This window comes from Arachis stenosperma, chromosome 7 (genome assembly GCF_014773155.1).
Source record: "Arachis stenosperma cultivar V10309 chromosome 7, arast.V10309.gnm1.PFL2, whole genome shotgun sequence".
Lineage (NCBI taxonomy): Eukaryota > Viridiplantae > Streptophyta > Magnoliopsida > Fabales > Fabaceae > Arachis > Arachis stenosperma.
The window spans coordinates 72009016-72026235 of record NC_080383.1 but is presented as its reverse complement, the minus strand read 5'-3'; the positions used below and the strand labels follow the sequence as shown (position 1 = coordinate 72026235).

Here is a 17220-nt window from a genome sequence, read left to right as displayed (position 1 = left end):
GGTCTTATCCCTTCTGCACCAACGATTCCCTTCCACAAGCCCTAACTGCCCGAGGTGTCAACTGGAAGAAGAAACCATCAATCACTACCTGACCCAATGCCCTGGAACGAGGTTCTTCTGGGAGCAGAGCTCATTCAACACTAACACGATCAACCACAACTTTCCAAGCTTCCGTCAATGGTGGAAAATGTCACTGTCAGCGTTGCAAAATAGCCATGGAGGTGGGAGAAAGATAGATCTTCTTGCTTGTCTTTGTTGGAATATTTGGAAAGCAAAAAATAGACTAATCTTCGAGAATCAGAACTCAGATTCACTGGAAATTTATTCAGCCTCGTTGAAATTACTTGGTGAAGACCAAAGATCATCTGTCATCGCTCTTTAACTCAACCTCTATTTTCCCTTTCCTATTCTCTCTCTGTTTCTTTATTGCAGTTTCTTTTTGTTAGTATAGCTAATGTATTGAGGCAATTAGTGCTTACTGGAAGAACCCCACTTTCTCTCTTTACTGTCCTATAACTTAGACATATGTTTACTCATTTTATAATGAATAAATTTAATATCTTTAAAAAAAAATCTTAAATATTTTTAATATTTAATTTTATTTATTTAATTTTTAGACTTTTTTATTATAATATCTAAATATTTATTTTTATCAAACAAGATCATAAAAATTCTAAAAAATTCTACACATATGTAACATAATCAATATAAGTTAATCTCTATTAACAAAGAAAATTAATTAAAATGAATTATTCCAAACAACAAGTTCTAATCAATTAATCAATAGAATTTTTATAAGTGGATTAGAGTTAAAATAGCTATGACAATTAATCAATAGATCAATTGGTGACTCAATGTTATCTCAATTCATAAACCATTAAACCGATTTTTTTTTTCTGCAAATTATGCCTTAACTATTCTATGGTGAAATGGTATCTCTTACTTTTAGTTAAGATTTATTGTTACAGAAAAAAATACTATAAACAAGTTAAAAAAAAAAAATCAAAAGCCTCTGTATATAATAGGAAATAGCCAAATTTTTAACCAACACGTACTTCAGAATTTGTCAGAATTGCTATAAGATCAACATAAAATTTATTTCATGTTATATAGGCTGAAAAACTGATATATCAAAGAATTGTTCAGTTTACATAAATAAGAACCACTGTGCTACGTACAGATATTTCATTTCAATACTACTCAAAACTAAAAAATGGATCTTAGTCTTTACATAATAAAATATTTAATTAGGATCAATAAATAAAGATGACAAATTGAAATAACCAGTTATTGTTATGTGCTTGACAAGGTAGCACAAAATGAAACGGATCTCAAAATATGAACCAAACAGTAGCAGATTCATTATTCATCATTTGAATCAGATATCCGTGAGTTTTTCTTGCGTTGTTGCTTGTTGGAAACCCATGAGAAACACCCACTTGAAGAAATTTCGTCCTTCGGAACTCTGTTGGTTGTGATTGTATTATTAATCTTCATGTTGCTGCTCTTCCCGTCTTCTTTTCGTTCTCCTTCTTCTTGTTCCATCTTCTTCATCTTCTCCTTATACATCTTCCGAATCGTGTATGCTTCGGCGAGACTAGTACCAAATCCTATCGAAGCCATGACTATCACAATAAAAATAATAATAGTCAAGTAGTAATTGAAGGTTTACAAAGGTCTCAATACAGAGTATCAATAACCAATAATGTTAAGAAGTTGTAGATGTATTGTTCAGTAACAAGAAAGATACCCTTGGTTAACTTTATATACAGTTGAATTGGCTTGGGTATCAAGCAAGAAAAGCCGTCCATAGTTTGAACACTTTTCATAACGTAGGTGCTTGCGAAGGTGGGATAAAAAATTTTGCAATATTAATTGGTATTATTGCATCACCCAAAAGGCCAAAGGAAATATACGAGTGGGTTCCTAGCCTGCCACGTTTGATCGTACTACATGGTCTTGGGTGTCCAACGGTGACTGTTCCTTTGGAAAGGGTCAAAAGATAATCGAAACAATGTTTTATTTTAATTTTAAAATTATATATAGAAAAATTCTAGAAAAACAATATTTTTATTAAAATTTAATTAACATTTTTAACCAGTAAAAAAAATAAATAATTTCATATTATAAATAAAATTTCGTACCATTAAAAATATCAATAATGACTAATTAATAACTACAAATAACAAAACTTATTAGCCCTCTAACACTTTTCTTATATAAATATTAACTAACTTGAGTTAGAGTGGTCCGTTCGAATTTTGTTTTATGTGTGCAGTAATTTATTGATCAATAACAAATTTTTAAATAAAATTCAGATTCACGACGGATTAGTTCTTAATCTATCAAGTTGCATAATACTATAGGAAACCAAAAAAAAAATATAACTATTAATTTTTAAGTAGGTAATATTTTTTTATTACAAAATTATTATTTTAATCTCATTTTTAAAACATTTAGAATTTAATATTAAAATTTATGGTATAAAATTTAAAATTTAAAATTAAAATTTAAAATTAAAAAAATTTAAATATATTAAGTAAAAGAAATTGATTTCTTAGTAAAATTCTTTAATTTTCTTTCTCTTAAGAAAAGTGTGTTTAGTTTAATAATGTTATATTATATTAATTTATAATATAAATACTTAATAATTTATATTACTATATAAATACTTAATAAAACAAGAAAATAGAAATAATTCTATTCAATAATTTTCAGAAACAAAATACATATTTATGACAACATTTATTATTATTAATATTAATAAATAATAATATAATTGTTATAAATTTGTCTCAAACTATTTGCTATATTCTTGACTACTCATAAATCTTTGGTCAACATCTGAAAATAAGGATTGGAGTCCAAGCTAGAGCTCAACGCTATAGACCAAATAAATTACCAAGGGATGGAATCTCTTGTGGAAGGTAATAAGGACTGCTCATTTAGTGTACATAAAAGTTCCTCAAAATTTGAATTAATCTGTGTTTTAAAAGCACATTTTAAGATTATCAATTAATTTTTTAAAAAAAACCTTTAATATATTTATTATTTATTTACTAAAATAAAATATTTAAAATTTTTTATTAATAATACTTTTAATATTTATTTTTAAGACATAAGGTAGATTAATTTTTTTTAATTCAGTTGGATTTTTCAATTTTTAATTGATGAAATTGGGTCTCTCAAGGAGTCCAAATTTAATTCCATAATTTAATTTAATCTTCCAATCAGGAGATTTTAGGCAATTTAAACAATTAGAGATTTCAAGGGTAATAAAAACTTGCGAATTGTGACACAGAATTTGTGGCACACTAACTTGAGAGGTTTACTAATTTCCTTTTGGATGGTGCAAGGAAGCCACACCATAGATATATGTCTCTTCGTGGAACCGCACTGATTTGTTTGGCAGCTACCTTTATCGTTGTCAAAATTTTGACCCTTCGCCAATCACGTAACGCTTAGTCAACAAAAGCATCCATACTTGTTGACTTTAATTTCTTTAATTATAATAATTTCCTTTATGGCTTAATCCATCTCCAAAGCCAATTCAAACTCTATAAAAGCCAAACTCATCTCTCTTCCTGCTTCAAGAAACTCTTCTACAACTACAAATCTTGAATTGCCGGTATTAGTACAATCATTGTTGCTGGCGCCATGGCTTCATCAGTAGGATTTGGTTTCGCTGAAACATACGTCATGAGGAAGGTGTACAATGAAAAGATGAAGAACAAGAATAAGAACAGAGCACAAGAAGAAAGAGAAGAGAAGAACACTAACATGAAGATTGATACAACCGAAAGAGTAGTTCCAAAGTCAATTGGGTGCTTCTCATCATGGGTTTCTAAGCAGCAGCACAAGAAAAATTCTCAGATATCCGATTCAAGCCAAAATGAATCTGCCACTAATATTTGATTCGTATTTAGAATCCGTTTCCTTGTTTACAATTAAGATTAGATAGTTATTCAGGATGAGAATCCTCATCGTCTTTGATAGGTCCTGAGATTTTTTATATTTGAACCCAATTCTTTGATTTGTGTAATGAATTGATTTACTTTTAAAAAGTATGAAATATTGAAATATTTTGTCTTTTCATGATGATAGCAATATCATTATTTTTGTATGCTGAGTAATGATACATAGCCAAAAATCACAAACAATAAACAAAAAATATACATTTAATAGCATTTTCATTTATAAGAGAACGTAGATCACTCTCTTTAATTAATTGATACAATTAATTTTTTACAAATATTTCCTTTTATTAAATATACCAAAAATCAATTTAAATTTGATGAGAATCAAATCTCACTATAAAAAAATAGTTTATTACCATGCTTTTAAAACGTATCGAAAAATAAAAGAAGTGTATGATAGCTTCTCGTCATACTTTTTAAGTTATTGACACATTTTTAAAAGAGTCACATCCTCACAAATATGCCAGTTGTTCTATCGTTATAATTTTATTGATCTATTGGCACATTTTTATTTATTGCCACGCTTAAAAACAAAGCCATATGTATAACCTTATAGCCACGCTTTTAAAGTGTACTCTCTGACAGACATACAACTATGTTTTTAAAGCATGCCCTCTAGTAAATATATAGCCACATTTTTAAAGCGTGTCAATTGTTAAAGATATAGCTACACTTCTAAAGCATGTTAATAGTTGAAGATATGACTACGCTATTGAGCACCACTGTACAATATGGCCATCCTTTTTAAACTTGGCTATAAATTAACTCAAAATATATTCTTCTCTTTTTTCATTAATCTTTCTATTAAAACCTTACAAAATTTATATATAATTTTAAATTATAATTTAAAAAAGTAATTCAAATAATGACTAAAAAAATTACATATATAATTTTAAATCAACTAATCCAAGTGGAAGAAATTAAAGATTCAAGACTAACATTAAACATATTCAAGGAACTTATAACCTAAACATTTTTACACATTCTACCAGGAAACCAAACAAGGAATCTAATACTTAAAGTTATAGGAATCATTTGTGAATTGAATCTCTGACTGCAATTATCAGCTGAATAACCACCTTGTACAACTGGAATATGTGACAATACATTAAGTTGCCAACTATTCCCTTCAGTGAACATTCCAGAGAAGAATTCACCTCCTGTATAACCATTCTGTAGCATTTCACATGTTTTTGGCAGTGGATCTTTATAAACTTGATAATTTGGTACTTCTTCATTAATAAATGAAGAAGAGGTGCATAGTTGTGTAGAATCTAGCCATGTTTCTTCTTGAACTACCATGACTTGGTCTAGAGCATCAGATTGACAGATTGACCTGTTCTTGGATAGATTGCCTCTCTTTCTTTGAATTTAAATTTTGAATTGTTATTTTTGTTATCTTATCCTTTGAGAAGATATTAGTTTTAGTTTAAAGTTTAAAAGTTAGGTTAGGATTTAGATTGTTAATAAGTGATGGTTTCAGTGAGGATCATCTAGGATTTTCGGATCTCGATCATCTATCATCCAACATCTTTTTTATTAGTTTAGTTTTGTTTATCTTGAGTAATTAACTCTCTTTTATTAAGAGTTAGAAGCTCTGTTTGATTATCATGGATTGGTAATGTGATTGTTTTTATTTTGATTTTTGCATTAATACTTTTTCAAAAATTGAGTTTCATTCTTTATCTTAAAAGTTAGAAGTATTGAAAAATATTACAATTCTATCTTGGATTCTATTATTATTTTGAAAAATTTAACATTGGGATTAGCTTAAAATTCTTTCTCATAATTTTTTAACTTGGCTAAGAAAGTATTTTGAAAGTTGTGCAATGTTAAATTGAAATTGTACTTAATCTCTTTTCTTAAATAGTTGATCGAGAAATTGGCGATTAAATAAGTTAAAAAAAATTTAATTGCTAATGAATTAGATTTTGATTATATATGATTTGTCATGAAAGTATTTTGCATAAATCAAAGTTAATAAACATGAGGATTTCCTTTTCTGAATGTTAAATATCTGTGAAGCCTTTAACATCTTTATTTCCTGTTTATTTCTCTATTTGTTTCATAAGCATTCATTCACACCAACACTCTATTTTATTGTTCTTTATTTTCAAGATTTACATCCTTCCTCTTGCAAAGGTCAGTTGATCTAATTAGAAGATTCAATTAGAAGTTTTTTTGCTCAATCTCTTAATCCTCGTGGGAACGATATCCACTCACCGTAGTATTACTTGAGGCGATTTGCTGCACTTGCTAAGATTAGCGCTGTAACACGCTAATATCCAAATCCTTATACTCGAGTCATAAGTCAATGATAATAAAGTTGTACGACTCAAGGTGGATTTATATATAATATATATTTGAAAGGAATTATTAATCGAGAAGCTTGAAAATGAGTAAAATAAAATTGCAAATGAAAACACTCACGTGTGTATATATATATATATAGTAATAAAAATTCAATAGACAATAGTATGGACAACTAATCTTCCATTGTCAAGGTTAGGAATTCTATTTACTTTGATAGATTAATAATTATTTATTCTTTTACTCTTGATTAATGTAATGATTTAAGTTTAAGAAATAGTTTCGTTCTTCATCCTACAAATTAGTAATTATTGGAAAATAACTCTAATTCAACCCCAATTCTATTGGAGTCTTGAAAAAGTTATATCTTTAGAATTATAACTTGAAACCAATCTTTCATAATTCCTAATTATCTGGACTTAATGTGGTACGTGACATATAACTGCATTATACTTTTGGGTTCTTAGGGTTGTGTGGCTTATAAATCAGAATTTAAACTTCACCTTCTAGTGCAATTGAGTGATCAAGGAATTCAGGTTGGTTGTATTAGAGGAGATTGAATTTCCTAGGAATAGGAATTTAATCACTTGGAGTTTGTCATAAACATAATCTTTGCATGATTAAGGTAGTTGATATTGAATATTAAATCCAAAAATTTAAATATCTCTAACACTTTAACTATCTTTATCATATTATTTTCTTAACCATATTTAGTTTGCTTTTATTTAATTCTCTGTTTTTATGTTATTGAAAATACCCTAAATTTTGATTGTTTGACTAGAATAGTCAATTGACTATTGTTTGCTTAATTCGTTAATCCTCATGGGATCGATAGTTACTCACCTGAGTTTATTACTTGGTACGATCCGATGCACTTGCCGGTAAGTTGTGGATTGTAAATTCCGCAACAATGTCTCTTTCTTTGCCACCAAATTTCACAAGTTTTGGAGTTGTGGATTGGAAGTTATAAAGGTTTAGATTTTGTCGCTCAAAGCTGTCAAACCAGATTTTCAGTTTTAAAACATAAACTTCCAATATTCATAACTTTAATTCTAACATGCTTTTGGAGTTACTTCCAATGGCTAATGGAAGAAGCTATGTCCAAGTGACGAGTTAAATTTTCAGAGTCATACAATTTGTAGAGAAAAATTTACGAGGCTTACAAATTGATGAGCTCTTTGGTGTGGCTGAAAAGATTCTGCAGAATGTGTGTCAATACCAGTAATTTATATATTGAAATTACTGGTGTAAAACTCCGGATTTTTAGAAATTAAGTACAGTGTTATTTGTGAATTATTATACTTAATTATGATTTTATTTTCAGAAAGTTATCTACCAAAAGAAATTAAATCAAAGTTATGAGATTTTAAGTTTAAAATTAATTAGAACTCATATAATATTCATAATTATTGGGTATTTTCTTATTTAGAATTTAAAACGTTTGTAGTTGAAAAATAATAAAAATTTTATATGATTTAATTTGAATATTGAGATTTTGAGTTTTATTTTATGATTTAAGAAAAATTTATTTGGTTGTCTCTAATTTAAAATTAGAGTACTTATTTGAAAATAATTTTTGCAAATCGATAAATAAATAATACTCTCAAAAGTAACTATATTGAACTGTATTTGGTTTTCAATTACTACTTTACTCTTTAATTTTATTAAAATTCATACACTACCCAAAATCCTAATTTAACCCTAACACACATACCCTAATCCTAATTTCATTACACACACTCACCATTCCTCATTTTTCTTTCAGTGCCGCCACCCACTTTCACACACAAACGTGAACAGAGAAGGAGAAAGTGAACCATGGAAGAAGAGAAGAGAAGAGATGGTGCACGAAATTGTGATCATCAATGGCGCCATCAACATGGTACGCTCATTGCAATCTCAACTCTTTATCACAACTCCGCACAACTAACCAGCAAGTACACTGGGTCGTCCAAGTAATAAACCTTACGCGAGTAAGGGTCGATCCCACGGAGATTGTTGGTATGAAGCAAGCTATGGTCATCTTGTAAATCTTAGTCAGGCAGACTCAAATGGTTATGGATGACATATGAATAAAACATAAAGATAAAGATAGAGATACTTATGTATTCCATTGGTGAGAATTTCAGATAAGCGAATGGAGATGCTTTGTCCCTTCCGTCTCTCTGCTTTCCTACTGTCTTCATCCAATCCTTCTTACTCCTTTCCATGGCAAGCTGTATGCAAGGGTTTCACCGTTGTCAGTGGCTACCTCCCATCCTCTCAGTGGAAATGTTCAACGCACCCTGTCACGGCACGGCTATCCATCTGTCGGTTCTCAATCAGGCCGGAATAGAATCCAGTGATTCTTTTGCGTCTGTCACTAACGCCCCGCCTTCAGGAGTTTGAAGCTCGTCACAGTCATTCAATCATTGAATCCTACTCAGAATACCACAGACAAGGTTTAGACCTTCCGGATTCTCTTGAATGCCGCCATCAATTCTAGCTTATACCACGAAGATTCCGGTTAAAGAACCCAAGAGATAAACATTAGAGCCTTATTTGCTTGTAGAGCAGAAGTGGTTGTCAGTCACTTGTTCATAAGTGAGAATGATGATGAGCGTCACATAATCATCACATTCATCAAGTTCTTGAGTGCGAATGAGTATCTTGGAACAAGAACAAGCGGAATTGAATAGAAGAACAATAGTAATTGCATTAATACTCGAGGTACAGCAGAGCTCCACACCTTAATCTATGGTGTGTAGAAACTCCACCGTTGAAAATACATAAGAACAAGAGTGATCATTGGCTTCGGCCCCAAAGAGGGAACCAGAAGAACCAAGATGAAAATACAATAGTAAAAGGTCCTATTTATAGAGTACTAGTAGCTTAAGGTTTACAAAGATGAGTAAATGACACAAAAATCCACTTCCGGGCCCACTTGGTGTGTGCTTGGGCTGAGCATTGAAGCATTTTCGTGTAGAGACTCTTCTTGGAGTTAAACGCCAGCTTTTGTGCCAGTTTGGGCGTTTAACTCCCACTTTGGTGCCAGTTCCGGCGTTTAACGCTGGGAATTCTGAAGGTGACTTTGAACGCCGGTTTGGGCCATCAAATCTTGAGCAAAGTATGGACTATCATATATTGCTGGAAAGCCCAGGATGTCTACTTTCCAACGACGTTGAGAGTGCGCCAATTGGGCTTCTGTAGCTCCAGAAAATCCACTTTGAGTGCAGGGAGGTCAGAATCCAACAGCATCTGCAGTCCTTTTCGGTCTCTGAATCAGATTTTTGCTCAGGTCCCTCAATTTCAGCCAGAAAATACCTGAAATCATAGAAAAACACACAAACTCATAGTAAAGTCCAGAAAAGTGAATTTTAACTAAAAACTAATAAAAATATACTAAAAACTAATTAAATCCTACTAGAAACATACTAAAAACAATGCCAAAAAGCGTACAAATTATCCGCTCATCACAACACCAAACTTAAATTGTTGCTTGTCCTCAAGCAACTGAAAATCAAATAAGATAAAAAGAAGAGAATATGCAATGAATTCCAAAAACATCTATGAAGATCAGTATTAATTAGATGAGCGGGGCTTTTAGCTTTTTGCCTCTGAACAGTTTTGGCATCTCACTCTATCCCTTGAAATTTAGAATGATTGGCTTCTTTAGGAACTCAGAATCCGGATAGTGTTATTGATTCTCCTAGTTAAGTATGATGATTCTTGAACACAGCTACTTATTGAGTCTTGGCCGTGGCCCAAAGCACTCTGTCTTCCAGTATTACCACCGGATACATACATGCCACAGACACATAATTGGGTGAACCTTTTTAGATTGTGACTCAGCTTTGCTAGAGTCCCCAATTAGAGGTATCCAGGGTTCTTAAGCACACTCTTTTTGCCTTGGATCACAACTTTATTTCTTTCCTTTTTTTCTTTCTTTTTCTCTTTTTTTTTTCGTTTTTCTCCTTCTTTTTTTTTGTATTCACTGCTTTTTCTTGCTTCAAGAATCATTTTTATGATTTTTCAGATCCTCAGTAACATGTCTCCTTTTTCATCATTCTTTCAAGAGCCAACATTCATGAACCACAAATTCAAAAGACATATGCACTGTTTAAGCATATATTCAGAAAACAAAAGTGTTGCCACCACATCAAAATAATTAATCTGTTATAAAATTCAAAATTCATGCAATTCTTCTCTTTTTCAATTAAGACATTGTTTATTTAAGAAAGGTGATGGATTCATAGGACATTCATAACTTTAAGGCATAGACACTAAGACACTAATGATCATAAGACACAAACATGGATAAACATAAGCATGAAAATTCGAAAAAAAACAAGAAAATAAAGAACAAGGAGATTAAAGAACGGGTCCACCTCAGTGATGGTGGCTTGTTCTTCCTCTTGAAGATCTTATGGAGTGCTTGAGCTCCTCAATGTCTCTTCCTTGTCTTTGTTGCTCCTCTCTCATGATTCTTTGATCTTCTCTAATTTCATGGAGGAGGATGGAATGTTCTTGGTGCTCCACCCTTAGTTGTCCCATGTTAGAACTCAATTCTCCTAGGAAGGTGTTAATTTGCTCCCAATAGTCTTGTGGAGGAAAGTGCATCCCTTGAGGCATCTCAGGGATCTCATGATGAGAGGGGTCTCTTGTTTGCTCCATCCTTTTCTTAGTGATGGGCTTGTCATCATCAATGAGGGTGTCTCCTTCTATGTCAACTCCTACTGAATAACAGAGGTGACAAATGAGATGGGGAAAGGCTAACCTTGCTAAGGTAAAGGACTTGTCCGCCACCTTATAGAGTTCTTGGGCTATAACCTCATGAACTTCTACTTCTTCTCCAATCATGATGCTATGGATCATGATGGCCCGGTCTAGAGTAACTTCAGACCGGTTGCTACTGGGAATGATTGAGCGTTGGATAAACTCCAACCATCCTCTAGCCACGGGCTTGAGGTCATGCCTTCTTAATTGAACCGGCTTCCCTCTTGAATATCTCTTCCATTGGGCGCCCTCTTCACAAATGTCAGTGAGGACTTGGTCCAACCTTTGATCAAAGTTGACCCTTCTTGTGTAAGGATGTTCATCTCCTTGCATCATGGGCAAGTTGAATGCTAACCTCACATTTTCCGGACTAAAATCTAAGTATTTCCCCCGAACCATTGTAAGCCAATTCTTTGGGTTCGGGTTCACACTTTGATCATGGCTCTTGGTGATCCATGCATTGGCATAGAACTCTTGAACCATTAAGATTCCGACTTGTTGAATGGGGTTGGTGAGAACTTCCCAACCTCTTCTTCGAATCTCATGTCGGATCTCCGGATATTCACTCTTTTTGAGTTTGAAAGGAACCTCGGGGATTACCTTCTTCAAGGCCACAACTTCATAGAAGTGGTCTTGATGCACCCTTGAGATGAATCTCTCCATCTCCCATGACTCGGAGGTGGAAGCTTTTGCCTTCCCTTTCCTCTTTCTAGAGGTTTCTCCGGCCTTGGATGCCATAAATGGTTATGGAAAAACAAAAAGCAACGCTTTTACCATACCAAACTTAAAAGGTTTGCTCGTCCTCGAGCAAAAGAAGAAAGAATAGAGGAGAAGAAGAAGAAAATGGAGGAGATGGAGGAGGTTGTGTGGTTCGGCCAAAAAGGGGGAAGAAGTAGTGTTTAGGGTGTGTGAAAATGAAGGAGTGAAGATGGGTTTATATAGGGGTGAAGGGAGGGGTAGGGTTCGGCCATTATGGGTGGGTTTGGGAGGGAAAGTGGTTTGAATTTGAATGGTGAGGTAGGTGGGGTTTTATGAAGGATGGATGTGAGTGGTGAAGAGAGAGATAGGATTTGATGGGTGAAGGTTTTTTGGGGAAGAGGTGTTGAGGTGATTGGTGAATGGGTGAAGAAGAAGAGAGAGGGTGGTGGGGTAGGTGGGGATCCTGTGGGGTCCACAGATCCTGAGGTGTCAAGGAAAAGTCATCCCTGCACCAAATGGCATGCAAAAATGCGTTTTGAGCCAATTCTGGCGTTAAACGCCGGGCTGGTGCCCATTTCTGGCGTTTAACGCCAAGTGCTTGCCCTTTTCTGGCGTTTAACGCCAGTCTAGTGCCCCTTTCTGGCGTTGAACGCCCATCTGCTAGCCTTACTGGCGTTTAAACGCCAGTAGGTTCTTCCTCCAGGGTGTGCTATTTTTCTTCCTGTTTTTCATTCTGTTTTTGCTTTTTCAATTGATTTTGTGACTTCTCATGATCATCAACCTACAGAAAACATAAAATAGCAAAAGAAAATAGATAAAATATAACATTGGGTTGCCTCCCAACAAGCGCTTCTTTAATGTCAGTAGCTTGACAGAGGACTCTCATGGAGCCTCACAAATGCTCAGAGCAATGTTTGAACCTCCCAACACCAAACTTAGAGTTTGAATGTGGGGGTTCAACACCAAACTTAGAGTTTGGTTGTGGCCTCCCAACACCAAACTTAGAGTTTGACTGTGGGGGCTCTGTTTGACTCTGTTTTGAGAGAAGCTCTTCATGCTTCCTCTCCATGGTGACAGAGGGATATCCTTGAGCCTTAAACACAAAGGATTCTTCATTCACTTGAATGATCAATTCTCCTCTGTCCACATCAATCACAGCCTTTGCTGTGGCTAGGAAGGGTCTGCCAAGGATGATGGATTCGTCCATGCACTTCCCAGTCTCTAGGACTATGAAATCAGCAGGGATGTAATGGTCTTCAATTTTCACCAGAACATCTTCTACAAGTCCATGAGCTTGTTTTCTTGAGTTGTCTGCCATCTCTAGTGAGATTCTTGCAGCTTGCACCTCAAAGATCCCTAGCTTCTCCATTACAAAGAGAGGCATGAGGTTTACACTTGACCCTAAGTCACACAAAGCCTTCTTGAAGGTCATGGTGCCTATGGTACAAGGTATTGAGAACTTCTCAGGATCTTGTCTCTTTTGAGGTAATTTCTGCCTAGACAAGTCATCCAGTTCTTTGGTGAGCAAAGGAGGTTCATTCTCCCAAGTCTCATTACCAAATACTTTGTCATTTAGCTTCATGATTGCTCCAAGGTATTTAGCAACTTACTCTTCAGTGACATACTCATCCTCTTCAGAGGAAGAATACTCATCAGAGCTCATGAAAGGCAGAAGTAAGTCTAATGGAATCTCTATGATCTCATTTTGAGCCTCAGATTCCCATGGTTCCTCATTGGGGAACTCAGTGGAGGCCAGTGCACGCCCATTGAGGTCTTCCTCAGTGGCGTTCACTGCCTCTTCACCCTCTTCAAGTTCGGCCATGTTGATGGCCTTGCACTCTCCTTTTGGGTTGTCTTCTGCATTGCTTGGAAGAGTACTAGGAGGGAGTTCAGTAACTTTCTTGCTCAGCTGACCCACTTGTGCCTCCAAGTTTCTAATGGAGGATCTTGTTTCATTCATGAAACTTTGAGTGGTTTTGATTAGATCAAAGACCATGGTTGCTAAGTCAGAGTGGTTCTGCTTAGAACTATCTGTCTGTTGCTGAGAAGATGATGGAAAAGGCTTGCCATTGCTAAACCTGTTTCTTCCACCATTATTGTTATTGAAACCTTGTTGAGGTCTCTGTTGATCCTTCCATGAGAAATTTGGATAATTTCTCCATGAAGACTTATAGGTGTTTCCATAGGGTTCTCCCATGTAATTCACCTCTTCCATTGAAGGGTTCTCAGGATCATAAGCTTCTTCTTCAGATGAAGCATCCTTAGTACTGCTTGGTGCATTTTGCATTCCAGACAGACTTTGAGAAATCAAATTGACTTGCTGAGTCAATATTTTGTTCTGAGCCAGTATGGCATTCAGAGTATCAATCTCAAGAACTCCTTTCTTCTGACTTGTCCCATTGTTCACAGGATTCCTTTCAGAAGTGTACATGAATTGGTTGTTTGCAACCATTTCAATTAGTTCTTGAGCTTCTGTAGGCGTCTTCTTTAGATGAAGAGATCCTCCAGCAGAGCTATCCAAAGACATCTTGGATAGTTCAGAGAGACCATCATAGAAAATACCTATGATGCTCCATTCAGAAAGCATGTCAGAAGGACATTTTCTGATTAATTGTTTGTATCTTTCCCAAGCTTCATAGAGGGATTCTCCATCCTTCTGTCTGAAGGTTTGGACTTCCACTCTAAGCTTACTCAATTTTTGAGGTGGAAAGAACTTTGCCAAGAAGGCATTGACTAGCTTTTCCCATGAGTCTAGGCTTTCTTTAGGTTGTGAGTCCAACCATGTCCTAGCTCTGTCTCTTACAGCAAAAGGGAATAGCATAAGTCTGTAGACCTCAGGGTCAACCCCATTAGTCTTGACAGTGTCACAGATTTGCAAGAATTCAGCTAAAAACTGATGAGGATCTTCCAATGGAAGTCCATGGAACTTGCAATTCTGTTGCATTAGTGAAACTAATTGAGGCTTAAGTTCAAAGTTGTTTGTTCCAATGGCAGGGATAGAGATGCTTCTCCCATAGAAGTCGGGAGTAGGTGCAGTAAAGTCACCAAGCACCTTCCTTGCATTGTTGGCATTGTTGTTATTTTCGGCTGCCATGTGTTCTTCTTCTTTGAAGAATTCGGTTAGGTCCTCTACAGAGAATTGTGCCTTAGCTTCTCTTAGCTTTCGCTTCAAGGTCCTTTTAGGTTCAGGGTCAGCTTCAACAAGAATGCCTTTGTCTTTGTTCCTGCTCATATGAAAGAGAAGAGAACAATAAAATATGGAATCCTCTATGTCACAGTATAGAGATTCCTTGAGGTGTCAGAGAAAAAGAAAAATAGAAGGAAGAGGGAGAAGAATTCGAACTTAGTGAGATAGATTTCGAATTGTGCATTGAGGAGGAGTGGTACTCCATAAATAGAAGGATGTAAGAAGAGGGGAGGAAATTTCGAAAATTAAATTAAAAAGATTTTAAAAACATTTTGAAAAACTTTAATTGATTTTCGAAAATTAAGAGTGGGAAAGAAATCAAGTAATTTTTGAAAAAGATTTTGAAAAAGATATGATTGAAAACTATTTTTGAAAAAGATGTGATTAAAAAGATATGATTGAAAAGTTATGTTTTAAAAAGATATGCTTAAAAAGATATGATTTGAAAAAGATTTGATTTTGAAAAACTTTGAAAACCTGAAAAAAATCTGAATTAAAAACAGAATCTTCCCTCTTGTGCCATCCTGGCGTTAAACGCCCAGAATGGTGCACATTCTGGCGTTTAACGCCCAATGCACTACCTTTTTGGGCGTTAAACGCCCAACCAGGCACCCTGGCTGGCGTTTAAACGCCAGTCTGTCCTTCTTCACTGGGCGTTTTGAACGCCCAGCTTTTTCTGTGTAATTCCTCTGCTGCATGTTCTGAATCTTCAGTTCCCTGTACTATTGACTTGAAAATAGAACCAAGATCAAATAAACAATGCATGCAAGACACCAAACTTAAAATAAGACAGTAGACTCAAACAAGAAACATAAAATATTTTTGGTTTTTTTATGATTTTGTAATTTTTTTGGTTTTTTCAAAAATTAAGTGGAAAAGTAAAATAAAGGATTCAAAATTCTTAATGAGAATTCCAGGAATCATGCAATGTTAGTCTAAAGCTTCAGTCTAAAGGAATTAGACATGGATAGCCAAGCTTCAGCAGGACATTGCATTCAAGAGCTAAATTGATGAGAATCAATCAGCTTTGGTGATGATAAGAACATCACCTTGAAACACTAGAATTCATTCTTAAAAACTCTGAAAAATACCTAATCTAAGCAACAAGATGAACCGTCAGTTGTCCATACACGAAACAATCCCCGGCAAGGGCGCCAAAAACTTGGTGCACGAAATTGTGATCATCAATGGCGCCATCAACATGGTACGCTCATTGCAATCTCAACTCTTTATCACAACTCCGCACAACTAACCAGCAAGTGCACTGGGTCGTCCAAGTAATAAACCTTACGCAAGTAAGGGTCGATCCCACGGAGATTGTTGGTATGAAGCAAGCTATGGTCATCTTGTAAATCTTAGTCAGGCAGACTCAAATGGTTATGGATGACATATGAATAAAACATAAAGATAAAGATAGAGATACTTATGTATTCCATTGGTGAGAATTTCAGATAAGCGAATGGAGATGCTTTGTCCCTTCCGTCTCTCTGCTTTCCTACTGTCTTCATCTAATCCTTCTTACTCCTTTCCATGACAAGCTGTATGCAAGGGTTTCACCGTTGTCAGTGGCTACCTCCCATCCTCTCAGTGGAAATGTTCAACGCACCCTGTCACGGCACGGCTATCCATCTGTCGGTTCTCAATCAGGCCGGAATAGAATCCAGTGATTCTTTTGCGTCTGTCACTAATGCCCCGCCTTCAGGAGTTTGAAGCTCGTCACAGTCATTCAATCATTGAATCCTACTCAGAATACCACAGACAAGGTTTAGACCTTCCGGATTCTCTTGAATGCCGCCATCAATTCTAGCTTATACCACGAAGATTCCGGTTAAAGAACCCAAGAGATAAACATTAGAGCCTTATTTGCTTGTAGAGCAGAAGTGGTTGTCAGTCACTTGTTCATAAGTGAGAATGATGATGAGCGTCACATAATCATCACATTCATCAAGTTCTTGAGTGCGAATGAGTATCTTGGAACAAGAACAAGCGGAATTGAATAGAAGAACAATAGTAATTGCATTAATACTCGAGGTACAGCAAAGCTCCACACCTTAATCTATGGTGTGTAGAAACTCCACCGTTGAAAATACATAAGAACAAGAGTGATCATTGGCTTCGGCCCCAAAGAGGGAACCAGAAGAACCAAGATGAAAATACAATAGTAAAAGGTCCTATTTATAGAGTACTAGTAGCTTAAGGTTTACAAAGATGAGTAAATGACATAAAAATCCACTTCCGGGCCCACTTGGTGTGTGCTTGGGCTGAGCATTGAATTTTCATGTAGAGACTCTT

At 35.0% G+C, this 17220-nt stretch overlaps 1 non-coding gene across 1 annotated transcript; it reads left to right on the top strand.

Annotated features, from left to right (window-relative positions):
- Positions 1-14322: 14322 nt before the first annotated feature.
- On the top strand, positions 14323-14430 carry LOC130942847 (small nucleolar RNA R71). Its single transcript, XR_009071395.1, has one exon. It is a non-coding gene; the product is annotated as a small nucleolar RNA R71 (small nucleolar RNA).
- The last annotated feature ends 2790 nt before the right edge of the window (positions 14431-17220 follow it).